Source organism: Lathyrus oleraceus, chromosome 7 (assembly GCF_024323335.1).
Source record: "Lathyrus oleraceus cultivar Zhongwan6 chromosome 7, CAAS_Psat_ZW6_1.0, whole genome shotgun sequence".
Taxonomy (NCBI): Eukaryota; Viridiplantae; Streptophyta; class Magnoliopsida; order Fabales; family Fabaceae; genus Lathyrus; species Lathyrus oleraceus.
Genome location: NC_066585.1, coordinates 63,019,106 through 63,044,509, shown reverse-complemented (window position 1 = coordinate 63,044,509; position 25,404 = coordinate 63,019,106). Strand labels below are relative to the sequence as shown.

At 32.9% G+C, this 25,404-nt stretch overlaps 1 pseudogene; it reads left to right on the top strand.

The window, feature by feature from the left end:
• The first annotated feature begins 375 nt into the window (after window positions 1-375).
• Window positions 376-24,116, top strand: LOC127102033 (probable CCR4-associated factor 1 homolog 11; annotated as a pseudogene).
• Window positions 24,117-25,404: the final 1,288 nt, after the last annotated feature.

Here is a 25,404-nt window from a genome sequence, read left to right as displayed (position 1 = left end):
ATAAGAAAGGTTAAAAAATATAAAAATTATAACAAATTAAAAAGAAAACTCTCAATATAATTTTTTATTAATTAATGCTATAAAATCAAATCTAATTTTGTTTATAAAATCAAATCAAATAATATTTAAAAAACTATAAATTAAGAAATTAGAAATAATTTTTGAAATATTTATTTGAATATTAATTCAAATCCTACCAAATAGATATTTATTAAAATATTTTTGAAAAACTAACCTAATAAAAATATATGATTAAATAACTTATTTAATTTATTTCCCACTTTCCAAGGAATATCTTTTCCGGGTTTAGGGTTTACTTTTAATATAAAAAAGCCAAATCTATTCTCATGACACAATCCTAGTATTCACTTGCAGTTGTTTTTTCTCTCCCTCTAATTCTTGGTTTCAATTCAACTTCAAAATCAATTCTTCAAGAAAGTCAAGATGAACAAGTTGAAGGAAGTGATTTTCTGTGAAGTTTGGGCACACAATTTAAAGGATGAATTCAATCTCATCCAATAAGTTGTCCATCAACATCCATTTATCTCAATGGACACCGAATTTCCAGGTGTAATTCATACATCCAAAATCGACTGCCGCTATGATCGATCCTCTCGCGAGTATAGTTGCTTGAAGGCCAATGTTGATGCTCTTAAACTCATTCAGATTGGTCTTACCGTTTCTGATTCGAATGGAAATCTACCTGATTTTGGAAACAATAAGAGCTACGTATGGGAATTTAACTTTTCTGATTTTGATGTCAATCATGACCCTTGTGATCAACGTTCCATTAATATGCTCCGCCGTCAAGGGATTGACTTTGATCGAAACTTTCGTGATGGTGTGGATTCAGTACATTTTGCTGAATTATTTCTATCATCCCGATTTGTTAATGATAAATCACTTGTTTGGATTACATTTAGCGGGGCTTATGATTTCGGATATTTGGTGAAAATTTTGACTCGAAAGAATTTACCAAACAGTTTGGAGGATTTTTTAAATGTAGTACAAGGGTTGTTTGGAAGAAATGTGTATGATATGAAACACATGATGAAGTTCTGCAACTCTTTGTTCGGTGGTCTCGAGTCCGTGGCTACTATCCTTAATGTGAGGCGGCTGGTTGGAAAGTCGCATCAAGCTGGATCTGATAGTTTGTTGACCTGGCTTGCATTCAAGAAAATGATGGAGATTTATTTTAAGACTAACACTGAGGCTCCAAAGCTGGCGGGAGTGCTGTTTGGATTGGAAATTGAAGCTTATTGAATCTATATATCATTCTTTGATTATTTTATTTTTTTTATTTTCTGAATTCTATTCATGTCATTGTTTGGACTGCGTCAATTTTTTAATATGTTATTACTACATTAACTAAAAGTCTCTTTCAAAGTAAACACTGTTGTTACATTGGTTATAATATACAAGAACAACTTTTTTGAATCCTACACTATAAACCTTTATAGAAAACCTTTGAGTATGAAATTGGTATTAAAAATACAATGAAATTGTTCATATGAAACTAGTCCCGTGCAAAACTCTATTATAACATCAAGACACATCATGAAATTCCACATTGATACATCATTGATTCCGTCACAGACACTACAATTGAGAATCAATTCAGAGAACGTGTTCTAATTTTAAAAATAAATTTAAATTTAAAAATATATAATTTTAATAATTAAAAATGACAAACAAAATATAAAATTATATATTAAAGAAATGAAGTACTAAAAATTCAAAGTATTGTTTAAACTATAAAATCATTTCATACAATTTAAAGTAAAGAATTACTTAAAAAAAGCATTCTTACGAACATTTTTTTGAAACAAATTCGTTAAGTAAGTCTTTAAGAACTTCAATTTTGAAAAACTTCTTTCTGCATAAGCAAGTGTTACAGGAATAGTCAATAAAATTCTATATGCAATAACTTTATTAGAAAAACAATCCAAGCCTTTCAAAAATAATAATATATAAGTAGGTCTTATGGTTTCTTCGGTCAACATTTCTCTTAGTAACTTCAACTCTGCAAAAAAATCATTTCCTTCAATATCAGATTACTCTTTATGTTTCAATACATGTTCAAAGTTACTACAATAAGACTTCAAAGTTGCATCATCCAATGATGGTAACTTGTGAGAAGTAAACAAAAATCCAAAAATACTTGCATACTCCTGGTATTGCTCAAATCTCTTATTAAGAGAAACAACAACTTCATCAACAAGGTAACTAAAATAATTAACTTTGAAAGATTCTTCTTCTGATAGCTCAACTTCTGGAATATTCAAATTCTCATCAAATTATCTTTTTATTTTAATTATACGCCTTTGAGGAAATGTTGGGGCAATATTCAATTCCACCGCAATTTCCTTAACGTTAAGCAATGCCTTATAAAAACATGTTTCCAGTGATCCTTTTCTTTCTCAATTAATCTTTGAGTCATTTTATGAATAGTTTGAAATTTTTGCAGTCTTTGATGATACTCATACCAAATAGTCATATTTTTAACATGTTCCATACCTAACTCGTGCTCTTTAATTCTTGCGCCAACATGTATCCAATCACTATAACCCTCATTTGCTAATTGTCCCCTGTAAATTCCATTTTTAAAAACTAAACAGCAAAAACAAAATAATCTATCAAGCTCTTTCGAATTAATAATCCGATCTCTATCACACATATCTACATTTGCTAAAGCTCTAATATACAAATTAGCCGTAAAACGTCTATTCAAACTATCTATAGGATCCTTCACAATAGAATTATCTTTTTTAGGATATTTTGCAACTAATAAATCAACCATTTTAGGTTGAAGACGATCCCAATTTTTTGGATCAAATATATCATAATCAACATTATCATCATATATCATTATTAATTTCTTCAAGATTATCAACATCATCATTATTAACTTCATCAACAATGACCATACTATCAAGATTATCATTTTCAATGGACACACTATCAAGATTATCATTTTCAAAAGGCACACTATCAAGATTATCATTTTCAATGGGCACACCATCAAGAATTTCAACATCAATATTATCAACATAATGACTTTCATTTGAAACTTGTGGTTCTTTGATTAAAAATTTATCAAGAGCTCCTACTTGAGATTTTATTAACCCTTCAATTCTTTTCTTTTTCTGACGCTTATCATTTCCACATTCATGCTTCCTATTCTAATGAGGCATCTTAGGAGGCATAGTAAAAAAATATGGAATATCTCACTATTTCTTTTATGTTTGCTGTTGATCTATGTGAAATTGTGTCCCTACCTTAAATTATTATATTAGTAACAAGAAAAATAGAAAGCCAATTACATTTAAATAAAGGAAATTATACATTAATCATAAAAAACACATTGAGAATTAGTAATTAAAAATGAGTTTAAAAAGTAAATTAATATAATAATATTTCATATAATATAAGTTCATCGATAAAATAAAATATTGATATTGTATCACTTTTTTTTTCTTTTTATAAAAAATAACTATTCAAATAATACTTATTCATATTATGGTACTACTAAAGTAATTATTTTTAATGTGAGATCTTCAAAATACTACCGTGCCAAATCAAATTCAATTAATATTGCATTGCATACCATTCATTTTTGTTTTTCTAACCAGCTCCTCCACTAATTTATTAATAGAATAATATCCAAATCCAATTAGTACTACTACTGTACCGCTGTGCCAGACCAAAAAAAATATGCATTTTCGACAACTTTTTTTATATGTAGATTTTTTTCAATTACTCTCTCTTTCTACCTTCAAAATCAATTTAAATATCAAAATTATTCCAATTAAAATTACTCTTTTTTCTACCTTCAAAATCAAATCTCAGAAAAAATAAAATAATTTTTTAAATCGATGAAAAGAAAGTGATTCAAGAAACAAACCTAATAGAGGAGAGGATTGAAAAGAAAAAAGAAGTACCGTTGTTTTCGTTATGCCATATCTCAGCCATATCTCAGTTGATGTCGTCGTAAATTGGTGTGGCGGTAGGGCAGTGTTTTGTTACAATGATGCGGCGAAAGTTTTGTTACAGTGGTGGAGAGAAGGTTTTTAGATAGAAAATTTTGTTTTCCTTTTCTTATTTCACGGTTCTGAGAAGAGAAAAAGGGAGAAGATCAAAAGTTTTCCTGAGACCAAACATTTTATTTTCAAATATCTAATATATATTTTTTTATATTCAATAATAATAAAAAATTTGGGTCCCTATAATTGTGAGGCCCATTGTTAAAGCACTGTCTGAAAATATTGATACTGTATCATTTCTTTTTCTTTTTGTTTAAAATAACTATTCAAATAATACTTATTCATAAAATACTACTACTACACTAATTATTTTTAATGTGAGATCTACAAAATACTAGTGTGCCAAATCAAATTCAATTAATAGTGCAGTGTATACCATTCATTTTTGTTTTTCTAACAAGCCCATCCACCAATTTATTAATAGAATAATATTCAAATCCAATTAGTACTACTACTATACCACTTTGCCAGACCAAAAAAATCTGCATTTTCAGAAACTTTTTTCATATGCAGATTTTTATAATTACTCTCTTTTTATACCTTTAAAATCAATTTAAATATCCAACTTATTCATATTAAAATTACTCTTTTTTCTACCGTCAAAATCAAATCACAGCAAAAAGTAAATAATTTTTTAAATGGATGGAAAGAAAGTGTTTCAAGAAACAAACCTGATAGAGGAGAGGATTGCAAAGAAAAAAGAAGTACACGTCATTTTCTTTTTGTCGTATCTCAGTCGATGTCGTCATAAATTGGTGCGGTGGTGGTGCAGTGTTTTGTTACAGTGGTGCGACGAAGGTTTCGTGACAGTGGGTGAGAGAAGGTTTTTAGAGAGAAATTTTTGTTTTCCTTTTCTTATTTCACGGTTCTGAGAAGAGAAAAAGGGAGAAGATCAAAAAAAATTCTGAGACCAAACGTTTTGTTTTCCAATATTTAGTATTTTTTTTATATTCAATAATATTAAAAAATATGGGCCCCTATAATTGTGAGGCCCAATGCTAAAGCACTGCCTGCACAAGAAGAGGGTCGGGCTGATTCATGATAATTATGGACACGAATTCATGATCATTTCTAAAAACTCACTTGTGCTCGTGCATGCAAACTGCACGCTGAATTGTGTTCCACTACCTTAACTGTCTGCAATGTCGAATCTTATCTTACATAAATCAAAGTCCTTATAGATTCTCTTGCTCTTGTTGGTGATCCAATTCCTTCTCAATAACACACTGATGTGATTCTTGAAGCTCTTCCAAAAGATTATTGATATGGTATTTCACTAATTAGAAGTTAATTTGAGTTAATAGAGTTTGAAAAAGTGGAAGCCTTAATTGCGCATGAGATGTACCTTTCAAAATTTAACAAGAAAGTTCAACTTGGCGTGGCCTCTATAAATATCAAACTGTCCAAATCAGAGGTTGACATTACTTCATATCCTAAAGAGTCCTCTTCTTCATCCTTTGTTAATGGAAATGTTGATGTGTCATGCTTCCCCTTTGAATTTTGGTGGAAACTCCTCTCGTGGAAAACGAATATTTGACAATACTCAATGATAGGTTTGCTTTAAAATTTTCCATGATGTCTTAGTATCTTATCTTGTTTTAATCAAAATTTTCAAACACCAATGAAATTGCAGTCGGTGTCTTTTTTTATTTTGATGTTCTGTTTAAATTTGATGTGTATAGTTTGATTTCTCACTATTTGTAATTTGTGTGTAATTTTATAATTTTGTTTGTACCTTAGAGCTATTGATTGGAAAAATAGCAATTGTACTATTTTTCCTCTGTAGTAATAAAGAGGGGAAATCTCCAGTATTGATCTCAAGGACTGCTTGATGATACAGAGTTCTGGATTAGTTTCAACTAAACAAAAGATTGTGGGGTCGGGATAATTTGGTGAAATTATGAAAGAAATTGCAAAGAAAATAAATAAAATACATGAACGATTAAAACAAATATGAGTAATATGCTAGGGAAGGTGTATTATTCAATCATTTAACAATTCCGATCGCACAGTGCAACAACGCATTTTAGATAATTGATTTCCAGTTCTTAAGAGTGTTTACTCCTAAGTCTTTAGTGAGAAAACCTTTATTCATTCAACCTAATTACTATGCCAATAGAAATCACGAATGAAATTAAGCATTATTATATTCAGAATAATCCGGTTATCATAGGGTATTCTCAGTCCTAGGTGATATCTACTATGATATATTCTCAAGAAGATCATGAACAATGGTGGTCCAGCCGAATTATTTCACATACATTAAACTCCATTTGTCCGGCAGAGAAATCAATAAGAACAGTCATGAGAACAAATCAATTATAATAAAAATTATTGTTATTGCATAAAGTACTTCAAAATCATTACAAATCTGAATTAGGGACACCCCCTAGAAATAGCGGGTTTAGCTACTCATAAAAAGAAAAGAAAACTTAATAAAGATTTCTTGTCATTACATAAATCTTAGATAAATTGGTCTTCAATCGCGTAAAGCTCTTGAAAATCTGAATCCACCTTAAAAATATGAGTTCTCCAACCTTTAGTACGAGTCTTCGTTCCCTCAAATCGTCCAACCCTCGAAAAACCGCGTTTCAGGGTTAAATAGACATGTTTTGGGCTTTCAGAGTTTTGCGGATTCATTACGCGTATGACCCTATGTGTTACGCATAATTCCTTGTTCAGTAGAAATTTTGCGGGCGTACAGTCATGTCATTACGCGTAACGCCTTCTTTGTTACGCCTAATACCTTGTTCAATGCCTTATCTTCTACGGGTAAGCCCCCTTGCAAGCGTACAAGCATGTCCTTACGCGTAAGGGCAGCAACTCATATTTCTGTCCTTTCTGCTGGAACGCGTATGGTACGAGAAAGGGATGAAGCATTACGTGTATTGCCTAGGCATTACACGAATTGCCAACATTTGTGCACTTTTCTCCGTCTTCTTGTTCTAGCCCGGTTTTGCGCCTGATCCGCGATCCCTTGCACTTTCATACCTGTATTCAATACACTTCACATACCAAAAGTGTAAAAATATCCCAGAAAAACTCAAACCAAGAAAATACTATCATGACACAATTAATTCAAAAACTCAGGAATTCATATCACAATACTACAGTTTACCTGGTTTTTTTGTCACATAAATGGTGAAATTTCTAGCATAAATGATGATTGATCACAACCCCAAACATGGCTTTTTGTTTGTCCTCAAGAAATGTTCAAGACCTATGAGGATCATGCCACCCCCAAATTTCTGAAGATTCAGTTCACCACATGACTTATGCGATCTTTCGTGATTTACTCTCGTTGTTACCTTCAGTTCTCTCTGTTTACCACTTTCGATTATTCTGCCACACTTCCACTTCGAAGTACTCTTTTATCTGTCAACTTATTTCAGACTCTCACCAAGGCTTTATAAGGTTAAAGTATTTATACTCTCAATTCACGGTACATAATACCGAATCATAAGCTTGAATAAATTCTCTTTTCATATCAAAATACACACCACACACACTTTTTGAGGTCTTTATGGTTGTAACGGGGTTAAGGTTAAGGTAGGATAATTTTTGGAACAATAGGGTAAGGTTCAAAGTAAATATGATTTTTATCTTTACTAAGCTCATTTTGATGGATTAGTGTTATAATTCTTTCTTGCACTCGTCCTTTAGGATAAACTATTATCGGGGATTCACCTTTGGATTTGTCTTTATTTTCACATCTGCCAATTTCTCCTTCTTTCAAGTGTCCTGATGATTATTTTTTTTTTACTTTTTTTTATTTGATTTTCCAAAATTTCATCTTTTCTCTTCTCTTTTTTTTCTTCCAATTATTAGGTGCCCTCATTTATACTAATATTGCACAGCTACCCCAAACTTAAAAGTTGTTATTCCAACAACAACCCCAAACTTAGAATGAACCTAGCTGTGATAACTCATATAAATACTCTGAATATGGTGGGGAAGTGTTTTGCGCCATGGGTTTGATGTGGTGTTTAAACAAACAAATGGGTAAAGGCTCAAATGGGGTTAACAATGGATAATAATAAAAAGGACAAATAGTAAGGCTCATTGGTGAAAACAAACAACATGCCTCAGTGTGTGTAATAATGCAATCAACATTCGAAAATAAACATACGCAAACTTATAAGGATAGAGATATACTTGAATATTCTCTCATGATGAATAATGCATTTGGCTTTTTTTGACCTCGCCATGGTAGGTAGGATGACAGACTTCATAGTACCTCTTGTGTGATGCAGCGTCACTTTGAATGATGACTTACGTCGGTCCCTGTCAGTAGAACTCAAGTAAATCACAGCCAATTACTTGCGAAAGTATCAACACTTAGGGGTCACTAAATAGAGGAGACATCAACCTTGAGTCGGAGTGCATCTTATCAACCACTACAACTAGAATTCATCACTTATTCGAACAAGAGAACCAAATTCACTGTATCAAGTGAAACCAAATTCATTAATAAAATAAACCCACATGGAGTAATTACAAACATGCTAAAATAAATAAAAAATACAATGAAACATACATTCAAATACAATGAAATAAAATTTACAAAACTAAATATTAAAAGGACACCACATAAAAATAAAAACAAAAATACAACTGATATCTAGATTGTATCATTAACATCCCTTTCCTGTATATCTGTGTCGAAGTCAATGAATGATGCCGGATCAGGCCCATGGTCCCTATGCATAAAAGCGGATATTGGAGACATCAAACCAGAGTGCCTCTGAGGGGTCTGATGTTGTTGAGGTTGTTGTAAAGGCGAAGGCCGAAATGGGCCCTTATGCAGCTGTTGAGAAATTGACCCTCATAACTAGATTGGAGTCTCCATCCCAGAATATCTCTAACGGCCATAATGAGTAGTCGACATCTCTTCTGAAAATCGGTCCATGAATCGTTGAGCAGATGCCCACGTGACGCTCTGGTGCGTCAGGTAGAGTCCAGGTGCCCCCATGTATGCATACATGTCCTGCATAAAACAAAACTGTGGCATACGATCAATATGTTCCTGGGAGTCCTCGTCCTTAACAAGCAGAGATGCCCTCGGCACTCCATCAGATGTAGCCTGCCTAGGTGGCTCACTAGTTCTTGCCTCAGATGCATATGTAGGCCGATGTAGTCTCTGATCCTCGCTCATAACAGCAACAGTCTTCTCCTTTAGCCAAGAAGGACCCAAACAAAATGATGATCTTAACATTTTCCTACCATCCAGCTCCTCGACCCTCGCCTTCTGACATAATAATAGTATCAGAGTAGCATGCCCCAAGGCCTTCTTCTATGATTACACAATCTTGTCTATGTCACTCGTGATGATTCTTCCTATATTGACAGGTTTATTCTTCAGAAAAATATATAATGCCAAAGCTCTCTCAACAATCAAATTCGAAACACCCTGGTTAGTATCAAAAGTGTGGTGCATGTAATAGGCCTATGCCTTCGGGATTGGGGACAATTCTACCACAAGCATTTTTGAAGGAGTTCACTTAGACGTTCCCTGCCAATCTTTACCAGGGCAGGCTAACAAATGACACATTTCTTCAAATGTCCAGCCAGATCGATCAGACCGCTTCATAGTGTGAAAACTGCAATGGGACTACCTGAATTTGCATTTTATCTCTCTATTTATGTTTTGCTAACTATAATCAATTTGCTTACCCCGAACCCAGGATACCAACTGGGTATCACCCGTAGCTTCGTTATATGGTGCTCTATAAGCATTGGCAAAGAACTCCAAAACTAAATCCCTTGCTACCGATTGAATATGGGCATTTAGATGAATAGGTTTCTGCTTTTTTAGCACGACAATGAGTTCCAAGAGTTCACCATGCTTAAGGACCCAAGCTTTCTCTTCAATGATGTTACATGCATAGATGTCTCTGTAACGTTGAGCATGTCTCTCTGAAGTGAACTGTTGAAATTCTTTAGAAGGCGAAGCCATTAGGGTGGATAGCAATGAAGAAATGAAAAAGATCTGTAGAATCAAAGATGAACACACAGAGAAAAAGGGTGATACAAACAAATTCGCCTAACAAAAGTTGAAAGAAATGACACGAGAGTATGGAAAAAGTATTTATATCTGGAAAGATGGGTAATACATGTAACATACACTGGCGATACGCGTATCGAGATGGAGTTACGCGTACGATACAAGATGCTTTTTAAGTGAGAAATTGTAGATCGGGTAACAAATCGATAATGCTTCAACTACGTGTAACTTACGCGTATTGCCTCCCTTTACGCGTAACCGCATATTGCGTATGGGCCCAGTATGGGTAAGCTACGAGTTTTAGCAGAGGCGCCCATTTTTTGCAGGCCCATACGTGTAATGCTCAGTGAGTTAGAGTCTGGGCAAGTCATGTGATTTTTTTTTCAAAATTTTCACTTTTCACATTTTCTCATCCCTACTCTGCCGACCCGACTTGCCAGTGGCACAACATGACTCAAAATAAGAAAGAAACACCAAACATAATTTAAAATAAGCAAATACCTCCCTTGGTTTGCCTCCCAAGAAGCTCTTTTTAACGTCTATAGCTCGACGACTTACTGTTCTATCCAACGGATCAAAAAGCTTCTACCAAGCCACTTCATTGTCCTTGATAATATGGTTTGAATCTCTCTCTGCTAACCTTGAAAGTGACCCCATTCTTTTCATTTTTTAGCTCGATTTCTCCATGAGGGAACACTTTATGAACCACAAATGGTCCAGACCATCTAGACTTCAACTTACCAGGAAACAATTTCAACATGGAATTAAAAAGCAACACCAACTGTCCTTCCCAAAATTCCTTCATTCTTTCCAAAAAGCTCAAGTCTGTTTCAGTTGGCCAAGAAACCATGGAGTTATGATGGCTTGAACATGGCTCGTCCTTAATTTCTAATATCATGAATGTAATTGGTTTTATGCATCTTATCACCATTTTCTTGCAGCATGGCCTTTTCACACACATGCCCCACCTCATTCATTGCATTTTATGACCAAACAACACACATTTTTCATGCATGAACATGATGCCCCAAATTGGCCAAATATGGAAATGTTCCATTTTCCCTTCCTTCTCTTTCCACTCTCTCCCAAGTCTCACGAGTTCTGGACCTCTTCCATTCCATTTCAACTCCCAAAAACGACATAAAACTCACCTCAATCCCATCCAAAACGCAGCATACAAGTCTCATTTTCTCTCACTCTCATTTTGTCCAAAATTGGAATAACAACTTTACCACATGTGTTGACTTTTCTTCCCTCACCTACGACTCATATAAAACTAATTCTAATTCCCTAAACCTAAGGAGGGTGTGGGAAAGAGGCAGAAGAAACGCATAGCAGATTTGAACATCCTTCACTCTCATCTACTTTTTCTCCATTTTTGAAGCTTCTCTTGAGCATTTACCTGACTCACCATTTCTCATCATCTTCCTACTGGTCTTGCTCTTCTTCCTTCTCCAATAACCAAAGATACAATGCACACTCTCCACTAGGTAAGTTCTCCTCACTTTGTTCTTCTTCATACTAGCCATTCACCATGCTTAAGCTCATGCATATGCATTTGGAAGATCTACTCTTGAGTAGATCATGGAGCTAGGCTCATATTTTAATTTACAGTTTGGTTTGAATGATGTGTACATATGTTTGAACCCGTATGTTCCTGCTTACTTTTCATCATGATCCTTTCCTTATTTGTGAAAACTGAATATGCCATGATGTTCTACTATTAGCATACTACAATTTTGTTTCAAACTTCATTTAATTTGGTGGGGAATTGAGAAAGTTATTTGAGGAAGAAGATTGTATGATGGATTTGGGTTTTAGGGTTTGTCTGAGTTTTTTTATGCATGGCCAAGGTTGAAGATGGAAAGGTGTCGTTTTGTGATTGGTCATGGCCTTATTTTGTCTTTTTGCGCTTAAGTGACAAGGTGACAGACAGGTTGATGAAATATTCCACATAAATTAAAACGCGACATTCCATTTTATTTCATTTTCTTTTTTCTGATGGATGTGTGAACTGGGCCGCATGTGTATATGTTTTCTCCACACCCCCCCCCCCCTTTCTGGCCCATTTTCGTGTCCAACTAATCTCCTTTTATTCATTTTACTAATGCACACCCCCTATTTTCATTTCTTTATTATTTGATTATTGCTCTTTTTAATTTTATTTAAATTACTTTCTTTTGTCCAAAAATTCTCAAATAATTCATGACTGATATTTTGAATGTTATTTAATTTTCCATTTAAAAAAAAATTGATTTATTTTATTATTTGTTTTGAATTTTATAATTAGATGCGTTTAATTGAGCTAGTTTTAAATGTTAGAGTTTAATTCTTGGTCTTCCCTTTTTAATTTTGGTCAAATTTTTGTACACATTTAGACACATGTATATAGGTTCTTTGAGCTTTCATTTGGTCTTTGAATTATCAATTTTGGATCATCTTTGAACCTATTCTTGAAAATTGCTTTGTGTGATCACTTGTTTATGCATAGCCTAAATGATTGAATTGTTTGAACATCTTTGCAAATGTTTTTAAGCACATCTTTAGGACACTTTGAGCTTCTGACTTCACCTTTCCATGTTTAATTTTTCATAATTTTTCCACGATTCTAACTATTTTTCTTGAATTATGCCCCTTATAAAACACTTAAACCAAACTAGGATGAAAAAAGAACATCGGGGTTTACACTCCTTGAAACCTCGAATAATCGGCCCTGAGGCACACGTCTTTGTCTTACTGAACATTTGTCTTCCAAAAATAAATTTTAATAAACACTTTGGATGAAAAAGGAATGTTGGTACACACTCCTTGAAACTTCAAATAATCGACCCCGAGGCACGCATTTTTGTCTTACCGAACGTTTGTTGTCCTCCTAAAAACATACTCAACTAATCAAAGATATATTTTCTCCCCCTTCCACCCCCCAAGAGCAATACAAAAAAAATGCTTAGGCCTCCCCCAGAAGCATACAAGCAAATGTTTAACGCTAGAATGCAACCTAAGTATTCGTTCACAAAAATCAACCATCAAATATGTGGTTTTCTACGAAGAAATATGTTGTTTTGAGTTCCCTATCGTACCCGGGGATACGTAGGAGTGAGATTCAACATCTCTTCAAGCACTATAACAAAAAACTCAAAAACATCTTTGTCTTTCCCATGACTACGTAGCTTTGAATTCCTCATGACACCTGAGGATACGTAGGAGTAAGACTCACGATGTTATCAAACACCCTATATAAAAACGTTTTTGCGCCCATTTCTATTTCGTTTTTAATTTTCAATAACTAGAAGAAAATAAATAACTTAAGCTAATATTCTATTCGTAAATCTAACTAAATGGTTTCCGTTCAGTACAACGGATGTGAGAGGTACTAATATCTTTCTCTTGCATAACTGACTCTCGAACTCAAATTTTGTTGTGACGATCATTTTATTTTTTTAAGGGTATTATGAATACTTTCCCTTTCCTTTTGGAATAAATGAAGTTCGATGGTAACTCTATTATCATCTCAAGCGTGTGAATGCCCGTGGTAATTTTTTGCGTCACAAAAACCTCTTTAAGATATGCTTTTTCATAATTGAAAATATTGAGAATGTGGCTTTATGTGCGTAACAAGTATTGATGATGACAAATAAATAATGTAATTTATCGTAAACATCATCAAGTGAAGAAAAATGATCAGAGTAAATAAAAAAGTGAGATGGTTTTGATCTTGTGTCTTAGTTTATGCAAGCTCGCATGTGATCTTGTGCCTTAGTTTACTTCATTTATATAGGATCACTAGTTTGTAATAAATGTGTCTAGCTTTCAAAGTATTAATATATTTCACACAAAGGCACACGCGCGCGTGCACTCATACTAAAAATATTTTCAAACTTCGTATGAATTCAAAATGTTTTTAAAATAAACTTTTCCCCATATCTAATCCGTTAGGAAGCATACTCAATCAATTAGGAAGCAAAAAATCGCTCTCTAGTTTTTTAGAACACATGTTTAGAGAATTTGTGAGTGAACTCTCCCCTTAATCGATTAGGAACTCTCTTAATAAATTAGCCTCCGAAGTTGACAACTTTCCTTTCTAAAATGCTTGGTCTTAATCGATTAGAGTCGCGGGCTAATCGATTAGGGAGAGGCTAAGAATCATTTTTCTTTCTTTTTTTGGAATTTTTTTCGGCTTGTGTTCACTTCTAAAACACAATAAATCTGATGTTCTACTCTTTTCTGTTACTCATTATCTTTTTAGAAGCATTTTCATACATTTAATATTATTTTTGTATTGAGAGATCCAAAGATTTAGGTAAGAGATGTGTAATTGTTGTTTGAGTCGGATTATGTTATAACTTTAAATCAATAGTTTCATTCTTATGTAACATTGATTTTTCTATCAAGGTTGCAAGCTAAACATGGGTAAAAGTAGTGTGTATGAAGGTTGCGGGTTGATCCTGTAATAAAGCGCAAATCTTCCATTGACATCTCCGTGTGTCGCCGGTGGGGAAGAAAAGCGCTAGGGTTTGTTGAAGGTGCGAGCAAGAACGAGAAAGTGGGGGAAAATTGAGAGGGAAATTTAGAGAGAGGAAAAAAGAAAGTGATTATCGGAAATTTCAGAGAGGTTTTTAGTTATTTTAACTTCAATTAGACCTTAGACAGCGCTTTTGTGGAAAGCGCTTTCTAAGGTATGCCTTAGACAGCGCTTTCCAAAAGCGCTTTCTAAACCCCCCCCCTTAGACAGCGCTTTTGGTTTTAATTTTTTTTTTAATTTAAAGACTTTAGACAGGGCTTTATCAAAAGCGCTGACTAAGGTCTATATTTAAAAGCGCTTTCTAAAAGCGCTGTCTAAGGGGGGGTCTTAGACAGCGCTTTCTAAAAGCGCTGTCTAAGACCCCCCCTTAGACAGCGCTTTCATTATTTTTTTGGAACATTTTCCGTGTTTTATTTTAATTTTAACCTTAGACAGCGCTTTCTTTTAAAAGCGCTGTCTAAGATGCGCTGTTAAAAGTCATTTTTGGCGTAGTGCAACAATCACAGCTTGCTCCGTAACACGGGTTACAATAAAACATTTTATTACATACATTTGAACCTAGGATGTTTACACGACATCTAACTCATCTAAATATCTTCGCAGCGGAATCATAATAAAAAAAGATACCAATTTGAAATATCATAATAGTTTTCATAATAAAGTTAAAAGCACCGACTCGTGAGTCTTCTCTAAGTGCTATCACACCAAAACATAAAACAAATACGAGAGAATGCATTGTCTCTCAGGAAATTTCAAGACAAAATAAATAATTCACTCCCCAGTGTTACATATCAAAGCATAACCAAAGCTAACACGAGTAAATTAAAACAAATTTCTTCAGGAGTTAACTTCCATTCACAACAGCGTCTCTACTCTTGAGTATCTGCATGATGCCCATGTAAAGGCAGCATTCAAACAGAAGGGGTGAGAATTCATTTCAGTAATAACAACATAGAATCTAAAATTGAGTACAACATCTACACAATCATACATAATAACATATCATATTCTCATGCCCAAATCATCATCAACATCACATACAACAACACCATCATCACACATAGTCATATTTCATGCATATAATTCATTCATGTTATGCGACTCAGGACAACGAGAGCAACTTATATGCATGTGGTACCAATTTAACATTTGGTTCTTCTTACGAACCTGATTCCCCCTTCGAAATCCCGAACTCCCCCTTTTGAGTTCCTGTTAAGTCTTTCATCCCCCTTATGACCTATGGCTTATCTCCTTCAACATATCAATAATGAATATATGAAATTGTAATAATGCAATTAACATAATAATTATAATAATATTTAGTGGTCCACAATCGATCACACAATTGCAACCATGAATAACATAATTCACCCTTCTGGACTACCACAAATATAATCAAACACACCATCCAAATCATTCACAACTCATCAAATAATTTATAAATACGGACCTCGTCCATATTCGTCACATCCTATCCAACGCTTCAAATCCCATCCCAAAATGATTTACGAGTTGAAAATTATGATCCAAATTGTGCATGAATGCGTTACTAAAAAGTTTTTGTTTTTCTGAAATTTCCAGCATGATTTTCATCTTCTCTTATCCCAAAAACATCCATGATATCATCACCAAAAATATTTTATGGTTTTAAATTCAGTCATAAATATACATATATCAATCACTACTTATATTCATATAAATATGGATCTATATACTATATAAATCCCTAAAAACATCAAACGTCATTAATGGTGAACATACATCAATAATTTGGAACATAAATTTCATTTAACAAATTTCAACATTCATCATCAATCCAAAAAGAATTAAGAATTCATCTACCCTTCCATTCATATCCCTATTATTGGACCAAATTCCCACCCTTACCTTATAATTCCAAGTTTTTGACTTTGGATTCTCTTCCATAGAGCTCTCCTCGGATTTTCCTTACTTTTCTCTTCTCTTGCCTCTTTTTCTCCAATTCCAAAAGTTTCACGTCATTTCTCTCCTCATAAATCAAAAACATAATATCTATCTTTCTAATATTCTACTAAGGCTTAACTTATTACTAACTTACATTATTTATTTTAATTCTCCATAATTCGCACTTTCCACCCCAAACTCATTATTTCCTTTTATTTTATTACTTCATTTAAATAATAAAACTAAAACATTATTTAATCAATTAAATAATTCTAAATAAATATATCAACCTCTAATTACTCGTCACACTCTCTACCTAAGGGTCATCCACCTTTGTTGCCCTAACACATCTCAATTATCACACAAATAATAATTAGATACACACATAAAATTATAATTAATTAATATAAATAATTTCTAGAAAAACAGAGTGTTATAACATGTACCTTACTTTTGTAACATTCTTTTCAAGCTATTATCATCACCATACATTTTCATGTTGACACTTTCAAAATTGTAATCATCGATATTTGCCTCTAAAAGTTAATCAAGACAATTCTTTGGAATAAACTAAAAAAAATCCAAATATATGCTAAAAACTAAGATTTCTTGAAATTAAACTAAACTAAAACAAGTTAAAATAAACAACTTGATTAATAAAACCAAAATCATTCAAAAGGTTATATGCTAAGATTCACACACATCCACATACATGCTTGCTTCCACTTTCTCTTTCTTCCTTTCTTTCATTTCTCTTTAAAGCTCGCTCTCTTCGGCTATCTTAAGCAGCATCGATATCTTTCACCATCCATATTCATCATAATATATAGAGGATGAATATATCCGTTGGAGAATAGATCCATTAGAGGGTAGAATATGAATTTACCTTTGAAGTATTCGTTGTATGAATGTCGCCTCATGTGCAGTAGTTGAGTGGTGCTTGCAGCAGTGAGTTATTTGATGATGGGGTATGAGAAGTCTTCTTTACTTAAAAAGTAGATTTGCTTTCTTAACTTCTGTCACATCAAACAATAGAGACCTTTAATTCAAACCTACTAGTTTGAGGCTTCTTATGAAAGTGGTTTGAAGCTTGAGTAGAGATTGGAATCTGACTTTATAAGGAAATCTCTTTTTGATTGTACTTTCCTTGAGTATCCTACTCATCATAATCAGAGGCTTCATACAATAGATGAAGTGAAGCTTGATCAGAGTCCAGATCCTAGATAATGTAGACAACAAAGTCTATTTAGAGTGAGACTTGAACGTACTATAATATAGAGTTAATGTGAACAAGAAATGTAGAAGCATTTCTTTTTCTCATATGTGTTGACTGTAAGAGAATATTTCCTTTGCTTACCAATTTCAATTTAGAGGTTTCAAATATAACTTGGCGAAGCTTGAGTAGAATTCATAAGTTATCTTCAGAACATTAAGAGACTTCAAATTCCTTTGAGTACTAGGTTCTGAGACCTGTACACATGTAGTCAGAGCTTTATCAGAGTATGTTTGGATGGTTTCTTTTCAGAAACGTTGACTTGATAATATTTTAGCTTGACTTGCTGAAAAGACATATGTGTATTCTTCCTTTGTTAAATGTGTGTTTTTCCTTTCTTCAACCTGTTTTCTTCTTTCTTTAGACTTCATTTGCATACAGATTGATTTCTTCAATGGAATATCTATCTTCAGAGTCTTGCTTTTATGATTTTTGTCATTCAGACCTTGCTTCAAACTTTGTTTTGATTTAAAGTTTTCTTTCCATTCGCCTTTGTTGTTTTTTGAGTTGAAAATCATAGTTGACTTCTTTCTGAGTCTTCAACTATCATAGTTGTCTCCAAACAAGCAATTAAAGCTCCTAAATCAGAATATGCTTTAATAAGCATTTAATCTTTTCATTTAGATTCCATTATGATCTTTGAGTATCTGCACACTTAAAAAATAGTTAGTGTACAAAATTGTTCTTCTACACTTTGTTATCATCAAAACATAATGGTTTGTAGATGTAGAACCAAACTTCTTATAGTAGCGTGACATATGAGCTGGAGAGCCGGATGAGAGAGTCTTATCCAAAACTATTTGAGTTAGGTAATTTTCATAGACAAAAATATTTTAAGTGGGGGAGAGTTGTAATACCCCAACTTTAGTTCATTATTATTTAATTTAATTTATTTAATTTGATTAACGGATATATGTGTTTGCTTGAATTATTGTTATTTTTTAATAATAGAATTAGTGGCATTTTAAAATTTTGAAAATAAAATTATTGAGTTTAATTGGTATAATTAGATAATTATGTTATTTAAATGTAATTAGAGAACTATTTGAATTAAAAATAAAATAGTTATTTTAGAAGTATTATTAAAATAATTAGAAAAATAGATTTTTTATTTATAAAAAGAGAATTTTAGGGAGGGTGTGAGTAGCATTGAGGGGTGAGAGAAGAAGAAGGTTTTTTAGGTTAAATAAATAGATAACATGAGAGACTTTTGTACTTACGTGCAAAAGATGAAAAAAAGGGCAGAAAGAGAGAGGCAGGTCTAGGAGGATTTTGAGAGCGAGGAAAAATCACAAAGCCAAAAAAAGTTCAACGATCTTCAAACCTTAAGGTAAGGGGGAAACTCTTTACTCATGGGTGATTTAGCAGTCGGTTAGTGAGGGGTCCTCACCCTCGTATCTTCTTCTTCTCCTTCTTAGTTATATGTGGTTATGTATGTGGCAATAGGGTTTACCTTAACCCTTTTTGCCTTCAATTTCTGAATATTATTGAGTTGTTTTTCTAAATCCATGTAATGTTTTGATATGGATATATGAGTTGTTCTCTTGTAATATTTTGATTGTAGATGTATGATATGTACCTTTTTGACAACTTTTGCACGTTTGATCCAAGGTTGTGCCCTTGGGGAAAATTACCATAATTGAGTATGTTTGTGAATATTGATTAGTGTTCTTCAGCGATTCATGATAAGTCATTAAAAAAATCACAAATGATCAAAAATCAAAAACTCGATAACAAAGGGAAAATTGGACATCAAGGGAGGGCGCATCGGTAATTGACGGTAGTCGTGAATAATGTCACACGACGGCGAGCGGCGGAGCCGCCACGATCCACAATGTTGTGATGGCGATTTCCAACAGCGGGCGGTGGAGCTGTTGAAAGTCGAAGGCCGTGCGGAGAAGTGATCCAGAAGGTGACGGAAAATGGGGTGTCCCGCCGACAATCGGCGGAGCCACTTGAAGTTGGGTGCAGCGTGGTGGCGGCGGAAGTTGTGGCCATGTGATTGCGCGTCGACTGTGGTTCGCTTCGGCGGGTCGGCGGCGTTTAGGAAATTTCGAGTCCACGATTCACTTTGATGAATTTTCGAGCAATCTTAAGTCCAATGAGTTTTTGAGCAATCTTGAGTTCAATGAGTTTTTAGGTGTTTAGCATAAATAAGTCAATTTGATTATGTTAGAGTTGTCAATTGAGTACTTTTGAGTCATTTAGAGTTATTTTAGAGTTGTAGAGTTTGTTTTAGAGTTATTTAGAGTTCTCCTTGAGAACTCAGTTGAGTAAAAGACAAGATTTGTTACCCGTTTCATAATTTTTCCACGATTCTAACTATTTTTCTTGAATTATGCCCCTTATAAAACACTTAAACCAAACTAGGATGAAAAAAGAACATCGGGGTTTACACTCCTTGAAACCTCGAATAATCGGCCCTGAGGCACACGTCTTTGTCTTACTGAACATTTGTCTTCCAAAAATAAATTTTAATAAACACTTTGGATGAAAAAGGAATGTTGGTACACACTCCTTGAAACTTCAAATAATCGACCCCGAGGCACGCATTTTTGTCTTACCGAACGTTTGTTGTCCTCCTAAAAACATACTCAACTAATCAAAGATATATTTTCTCCCCCTTCCACCCCCCAAGAGCAATACAAAAAAAATGCTTAGGCCTCCCCCAGAAGCATACAAGCAAATGTTTAACGCTAGAATGCAACCTAAGTATTCGTTCACAAAAATCAACCATCAAATATGTGGTTTTCTACGAAGAAATATGTTGTTTTGAGTTCCCTATCGTACCCGGGGATACGTAGGAGTGAGATTCAACATCTCTTCAAGCACTATAACAAAAAACTCAAAAACATCTTTGTCTTTCCCATGACTACGTAGCTTTGAATTCCTCATGACACCTGAGGATACGTAGGAGTAAGACTCACGATGTTATCAAACACCCTATATAAAAACGTTTTTGCGCCCATTTCTATTTCGTTTTTAATTTTCAATAACTAGAAGAAAATAAATAACTTAAGCTAATATTCTATTCGTAAATCTAACTAAATGGTTTCCGTTCAGTACAACGGATGTGAGAGGTACTAATATCTTTCTCTTGCATAACTGACTCTCGAACTCAAATTTTGTTGTGACGATCATTTTATTTTTTTAAGGGTATTATGAATACTTTCCCTTTCCTTTTGGAATAAATGAAGTTCGATGGTAACTCTATTATCATCTCAAGCGTGTGAATGCCCGTGGTAATTTTTTGCGTCACAAAAACCTCTTTAAGATATGCTTTTTCATAATTGAAAATATTGAGAATGTGGCTTTATGTGCGTAACAAGTATTGATGATGACAAATAAATAATGTAATTTATCGTAAACATCATCAAGTGAAGAAAAATGATCAGAGTAAATAAAAAAGTGAGATGGTTTTGATCTTGTGTCTTAGTTTATGCAAGCTCGCATGTGATCTTGTGCCTTAGTTTACTTCATTTATATAGGATCACTAGTTTGTAATAAATGTGTCTAGCTTTCAAAGTATTAATATATTTCACACAAAGGCACACGCGCGCGTGCACTCATACTAAAAATATTTTCAAACTTCGTATGAATTCAAAATGTTTTTAAAATAAACTTTTCCCCATATCTAATCCGTTAGGAAGCATACTCAATCAATTAGGAAGCAAAAAATCGCTCTCTAGTTTTTTAGAACACATGTTTAGAGAATTTGTGAGTGAACTCTCCCCTTAATCGATTAGGAACTCTCTTAATAAATTAGCCTCCGAAGTTGACAACTTTCCTTTCTAAAATGCTTGGTCTTAATCGATTAGAGTCGCGGGCTAATCGATTAGGGAGAGGCTAAGAATCATTTTTCTTTCTTTTTTTGGAATTTTTTTCGGCTTGTGTTCACTTCTAAAACACAATAAATCTGATGTTCTACTCTTTTCTGTTACTCGTTATCTTTTTAGAAGCATTTTCATACATTTAATATTATTTTTGTATTGAGAGATCCAAAGATTTAGGTAAGAGATGTGTAATTGTTGTTTGAGTCGGATTATGTTATAACTTTAAATCAATAGTTTCATTCTTATGTAATATTGATTTTTCTATCAAGGTTGCAAGCTAAACATGGGTAAAAGTAGTGTGTATGAAGGTTGCGGGTTGATCCTGTAATAAAGCGCAAATCTTCCATTGACATCTCCGTGTGTCGCCGGTGGGGAAGAAAAGCGCTAGGGTTTGTTGAAGGTGCGAGCAAGAACGAGAAAGTGGGGGAAAATTGAGAGGGAAATTTAGAGAGAGGAAAAAAGAAAGTGATTATCGGAAATTTCAGAGAGGTTTTTAGTTATTTTAACTTCAATTAGACCTTAGACAGCGCTTTTGTGGAAAGCGCTTTCTAAGGTATGCCTTAGACAGCGCTTTCCAAAAGCGCTTTCTAAACCCCCCCTTAGACAGCGCTTTTGGTTTTAATTTTTTTTATAATTTAAAGACTTTAGACAGCGCTTTATCAAAAGCGCTGACTAAGGTCTATATTTAAAAGCGCTTTCATTATTTTTTTGGAACATTTTCCGTGTTTTATTTTAATTTTAACCTTAGACAGCGCTTTCTTTTAAAAGCGCTGTCTAAGATGCGCTGTTAAAAGTCATTTTTGGCGTAGTGGTTCAAATTGATAGAAAATCTCTCAAAGGAAAATTCTTTTATGTTGAATCAGGAAAAATTCTCGTGGGCAATATCATATATCTTTCTTTTTTTTCTGCCATTTATGTTTCGCACTTAAAACTATGTTTCATCTCTTCTTTTTTTAAAATTGGCCAAATAAAATCAATAATTTTTATAAAAAAATTTTAAAACCCATTTATTTAATTCAATCATCTGTGGTATGCTAGAAACCAGTTCAGGTTTAATAACATCAAAATCCACGGCAAAACTAGCATTGTTCCCATTAGCTCCGATGTCTTTCTTTTTGGAAGCTCTAGAAATTCATCCAGAAAGACATCTAATTATTATACTCTTCTTTTCTTTTTTAATATACTCTTCACCCTTCACCTCAGATTTAAAAATATATATTATATTTAAAGTATACAACTTCTTTATAAAAAATAATAAATCTTGATTACTTATGTTATTTAATTCATTTCATATTTTACTGACATTTAACATCACAATAATAGTTATAGCAAACACTATGATACCATTTATATTTTTCTAGTTTTAGAGTCTCTTTGTAAAACTTGCCTCACAAATATTGTAAAATTTATATTTCTGTTAGGATTTTATATAGGTAAGTTTTAAGTTTTTCTTTAAACTCTATATCATGTCAAAAAAAAGCTTTAATTTACATATACATATACATTGTCGATTACATCACTATGTGAATTAACAACTCATTAATCAACTAAAAATATTGTACCATAAATAGTCTCAACGTATCTGAAAATATTGTGGAAATTTAATGAACTATTTTTTGAAATTAAAAATAAGATGAATAATATCACAGCTCACTGAAAATATAAAAATCAAATTTGAATTTAAGTTAAAAATAAAAGAGATAACAAACTATAAAGAAAGTTAGAAAGGTTAAAAAATATAAAAATTATAACCAATTAAAAAGAAAACTGTAAATTTCAATATAATTTTTTATAATTAATGCTATAAAACCAAATCTAATTTTGTTTATAAAATCAAATAAAATCTTATTTTAAAAAAATCTAACTTTAAAATTAGAAACAATTTTTGAAATATTTATTAAAATATTTTTGAAAAACTAACCTAATAAAAATATATGATTAAATAATTTATTTAATTGTTTTTCCACTTTTCAAGGAATATCTTTTCCGGGTTTAGGGTTTAGTTTTAATATAAAAAAGCCAAATCTATTCTCATATCATAGCATCACACACAATCCTAGTATTCACTTGCAGTTGTTTTTTCTCTCTTTCAATTCAACTTCAAAATCAATTCTTCAAGAAACTCAAGATGAACAAGTTGAAGGAAGTGATTATCCGTGAAGTTTGGGCACACAATTTAAAGGATGAATTCAATCTCATCCAACAAGCTGTCCATGAACATCCATTTATCTCAATGGACACCGAATTTCCAGGCGTAATTCATACATCCAAAATCGACTGTCGCTATGATCGATCCTCTCGCGAGTATAGTTGTTTGAAGGCCAATGTTGATGCTCTTAAACTCATTCAGATTGGTCTTACCCTTTCCGATTCGAATGGAAATCTGCCTGATTTTGGAAGCAATAAGAGCTACGTATGGGAATTTAACTTTTCTGATTTTGATGTCAATCATGACCCTTGTGATCAACGTTCCATTAATATGCTCCGCCGTCAAGGGAATGATGGAGATTTATTTTAAGACTGAAATTGAGGCTTGCATTCAAGAAAATGATGGACATTTATTTTAAGACTGAAACTGAGGCTCCAAAGCTTGCTGGAGTGCTGTTTGGATTGGAAATTGAAGCTTATTGAATCTATATATCATTCTTTGATTATTTTTTATTTTTTTATTTTCTGAATTCTATTCACGTCATTGTTTTAGAGGGACTGCGTCAATTTTTTAATATGTTATTACTACATTAACTAAAAGTACTTAGGCTAAAATTTGGTGAGGTGAGTAAGAAAACAACTACTTAGTTTAACTTCAATTTCTATTAACAGAGTAAGATATAAAACTTTTTGTTGCCTGCTAATATATAATAAATGCCCGTGTATGGCTGAATCTAGTATTGACTAAGCAATTGGCGAAAATGGTTTCAAAGTAAACATTGTTGTTACATTGATTATAATATATAAGAAAAAAAAATTTAAGCCTGTGCATGAGATGTACCTTTCAAAATATAACAAGAAAGTTCAATTTGACTGTCAAAATCAGAGGTTGACATTACTTATTTTCCTAAAGAGTCCTCTTCTTCATCTTTTGTTAATGGAAATGTTAAGATGTATCATGCTTCCCCTTTGAATTTTGGTGGAAATTCCTTTTGTGTGGCAAACGAATATTTGACAATACTCAATGATAGGTTTGCTTTAAAATTTGTCATACTGTCTTAGTATGTTATCTCGTTTTAGTCAAAATTTTCAAACACCAATGAAATTGGAGTCGGTATATTTTTTATTTTGATGTTCTGATTAAATTTGATGTGTATAGTTTGATTTCTCACTATTTGTAATTTATGTGAATTTTTTTATATTTTGTTTGTACCTTAAAGCTATCCTTATCTTCAATAAATTAGTTTATGAAGGTATGGCAATGTGATTTTAGTCTAAGCAAATTGGTCTAAATCAATATATTGAATGTATCTTAAATCACAAATTAAAAAGCTTAAAATAAAGTTTTTTAAAGTTTGATTCAAATTAGACCTTCTGGTGATTAGACTAAAACATTAAGAGGAGATTTGAAATTTGCTTCAGTCAGCCTGATTCGAATGAGGCATGTGTGTGATTCGAATCACAACAATCTTTGTATAATATTCTAATTTTCCGACTCAATATGTAGTAAAATAATTCTATTTTAACTCAACACTTAGAATTTCACGCGTGTTTCATCAAACATAAAAATCAATAAAATATAATTATGTGAATTAAACAACGGAAAGAATAAAGTTTGACATATAATTTCCCAATAAAAAATGAATAACAAAATGGTT